Source organism: Oryctolagus cuniculus, chromosome 15 (assembly GCF_964237555.1).
Source record: "Oryctolagus cuniculus chromosome 15, mOryCun1.1, whole genome shotgun sequence".
Classification (NCBI taxonomy): domain Eukaryota; kingdom Metazoa; phylum Chordata; class Mammalia; order Lagomorpha; family Leporidae; genus Oryctolagus; species Oryctolagus cuniculus.
Window position 1 is genome coordinate 7,343,609 of NC_091446.1, and position 3,840 is coordinate 7,347,448.

Below are 3,840 nucleotides of genomic sequence, written 5' to 3' on the forward strand. Positions count from 1 at the left end.
GCGACAGGCGGGGCTGGACCTGGCTGCAGCCGGGAGCCCAGAACTCAGTGCAGGTCTTCCACGGTTGGTAGCAGGGACCCAGCAACTTGGGCTAACACCTGCTGCCTCCCAGAAGGCATAGCAGCAGGCAGCTGGAGTCAGGAGTTGAGACTCGAACTCAGGCACTGCATTCTGGGATGCAGGTCCCAGGCATGTTGGAATCACCAAGTCAAAGCCAGCACCTCAGTTTTACCATGTTAGGTCATTGCGATTTGTTATGGTTCTTTCTGGAAGCTCCGGAATGTTCACTGCTGTATGTCTGGTTTCCAGACCGGGCCTTGACATTAAGGAGGTGGCCAATGAAGATCCGCTCGATGGGCGGATGGATGGGTGAAGAAATGCATGAGTCCCCAGTCTAGAGGAGGAGCTGGACAGGCAGACAGAAGACAGACGCGGTGTTGGGGGGAGGGGTAGGCGGGGCAGCCCAGTGGGAGCACCAAGCTCCACGCCGTGATACCCGTGACGGACAGGAGATGCCCGCTGCCCAATATTTTGGCAGAGGCATAAGATTTCCAAGAGGATGTTTATAAATTAGGAGCTTTTAAAAATTCATGCATTTCAATTAAACTCGCTCTATGATGTGAAATTGTTGCCGAAGTCTCTCTCGCTCCCTGTGTGCTAATTAGCAGTCACGATGCAGATGCGCTTTGCAGATTTCTCAAAGCCTGACAAAGAGGATCTTTGATTCTCTGGAAAACAAAATTAATAAGCGTGCGGGATTCTTTCTAATAATCACCGCTGCCTAATGAGGCCTGGCAGCTTGCCGAGGACCTAGGCGAGCGCTCAAGCCTGACTTCACCGCGCTTCTTAAAATGTTGTTATGTTTTCCAACACGAGAGACGAGGTTGAGTTGAAGGCAGGAGCCGCTGGATTGCTCCCTGGCCGTCTGTCTCCCTGCTGGGTGACTGGAGCGCCTGTGCTCTAACGAGATGACTCTAGGGGGATGTGGGTCACCAGGAGGACCACACTGCGATTAGAAGCTTGAAACTCCCCAAGGAGGAGAGGGGGTGGACATTGAGTGAATAACAGATCTTGTCTATGTGATGGGCCCCCAAACAAAGCCTGGCAGTGGACATTCAGTGGGCTCTGAGTTGGGGGCCACACCCATTGTGCCAGGAGGTGGGCGAGCCCCAGCTCCCCGGGAGCAGGAGCCCCAGTGCCCGGGCCCTCCAGACCTCACCCCCGGCACCCTTCACCTGGGTGCTTCCCCACAAAGCAGCAGGCTTGTCGCTCTGGGTTCTGACTTCCAACAAATTATTGAGCCCGAGGAGGGGTCAGGGCAGGGACCCCGATCTGTAGCCAGTTGGACAGCAGCATGGGTAACCGGGAGCCGGCTGTTTACGATTTGTATCTCAGGTGGGGGCCGCCTGTGGGCCTGAGCCCGTCCCCTGTGGGGTCTGCAGTAACTCCAGGTACTTGGCGTCACCCCTGAGCTGTAGAAAACCCAGCTGGCGTCTGGAGATTTGGAGAATCACTTAGTAAGGAAAGCCCAGACACGTGGTGTCTGCCACGTGGTGCGTGTGGCTGTGTGGAGGGAAAACGCCTTTTTCTTCTGTGCCCGCAGCACAATTATTCCACTGGGGGAAAAAAAAAACCGATCATTTGAGCGTACACTGTCCAGTTCTGTTCACTTTTTCTCACCTGCCCTAAGAATGTGTTTCATGTCTGTTTTTTAAGAATCTGAATCTGATTCAGGGTGCATACACGGTATTGGTTGGTATACCTGTCAATCTGTGAATTCTAGACTGGTCCCTCCCCTGCTTCATTTCCATACCATCACTTCTGCGTAGGATGCGGGCAAGTTGGCCTTTTGCACACGCACATCCTGCATGTGTCTCACTGCCCCCTGCTCTGAGCTGGCTTGAGGGCCAGGAGCTTCACCTGATTTCTTAGCCCATGGGGACTTCACAGATGAGGGTGGGGCCCTGGCACTGCAGGCACCAAGCTGCGTGGGGTTGCTGGGCGGTGAGAAGTCTCCGCGCTGGGGTCGCACAGAGGAGCTCGCCGGTTCCCTCTGCGTCCCAGAGCTGCTGGCATTCCGTCAGAAGAGCTTCCTCCTCCTTACTCCCCGGCCGCTGGGAACGTTCTCCCGCTCTCACAACTTCTTCTTCTTGGAGAAGTTCACCCTCAGCTCTCAGAAGTGTTGTGAGACTCAGGTTATGAACCACGAGGTTCTGTATTTGCCTGTGCAGACTAGGGAGTCTCTGTAGACACGAGCTGGCCAGGTAAGGAGCATCGGAAACCCAGCACTCGATGAGTGTTGTTCAAAGGATTGAATCGGCACCGGAAACGCAGGTACTGCAGCCCGGAGGCGGCCTGAGCGTGTCCTTCGGGGTCATTGTTGACGGCTTGGTCCCCAGTGTCACAATGTTGAGAGGTGCAAGTGGGGCCTAGAGGGAGATGGTGAGGTCACGGGGATCCTACCCTCAGAAGGCGGATCCCTGGGACCTGAGTTAGTGCCTGCAAAAGGGGTTATTACAGAGGAATGATCCTGGCCCCTTCCCGTGCCCTGGCTTCCTGTCTACCATGTGATCTTGCCCCTTGCTCCTGCCACGGTGCCATCACATGACGTGACGCAGCCAGCAGAACTGTGTGCTAACTAACCCTGGTTTCTCCGCTGAGTACCCGCACTCAATGTAGCCACAGAAAGTGGACGATTACATCCGGTGTCAGAGGGGGAAAGCAGGTGCACTTCAGAAAGATGTATTTGAGGCTGGCGCTGTGGCTCACTAGGCTAATCCTCCGCCTGCCGTGCTGGTACCCAGGTTCTAGTCCCGGTCGGGGCACCAGTTTCTGTCCGGGTTGCTTCCCTTCCAGTCCAGCTCTCTGCTGTGGCCCGGGAAGGCAGTGGAGGATGGCCCGAGTGCTTGGGCCCTGCATCCGCATGGGAGACCAGGAGGAAGCACCTGGCTCCTGGCTTGGGATCGGTGCAGCGCCGGCCGTAGCGGCCATTTAGGGGATGAACCAACAGAAGGAAGACCTTTCTCTTTGTCTCTCTCACTGTCTAACTCTGCCTGTCAATAAATAAATAAATAAATAAATAAAAAGAAAGATGTATTTGAGAGAGACACAAAGAGAGAGCGAGCTTCCCTCTGCTGGTTCACTCCCTGAATGGCTGCCATGGCCTGGACTGGGCTGTAACTGAAGCTGGGAGCCAGGAACCCAGTCTGACTCCCACCTGGGTGGCAAGAACCCAATTACTTGAGCCATCACTGCTGGATCTGCCGGTCCACATTGGCAGGAAACTCGACTGGAAGCTGGAGCAGGGAATTGAAACAATACGATTTTGAAAAGGACCAAGCTCTGGTACAACCAGATTTTTTTTTTTTTTTGCACATTTGAGAATTTAAAAAAACTTCTGAACATTCTATTTTTCAGCCTTTGCCCCTTGAGGCTGTGCTGGGCTCAGCTGCTGCACGAATGGTGAGATGCTGGACCCACCTCCTGCTTCTTCAGAAATCACCACCCGTGACTTTCCAAAGCGGGAAGACATTTGGTGGAGTCTGGAGACAGTTTTGGCTGTCACACTGTGGAGTATGGGTGCTACTGGTCCCTTGTGGGTACTGGCCAGGGACGCCGCTCAACACCCTCATAGGCACAGGCCGGGTCCCCACAGCAAGAAGTGCCTGTCCCCAGATGCCCACCGCGCCAGGCTGAGAAACCCTGGACTGGAGCCAGAGGCGTTCTCATTTAGAGGGGACGGATCCTAACGGCTATGCAGGGGAAGGGGGAAGGGGTGGGGAGACTGCCGGGCGTCAGCGGGGCGGGAGGGGGAGGAGGGCCGTCCAGCGTCACGCACCA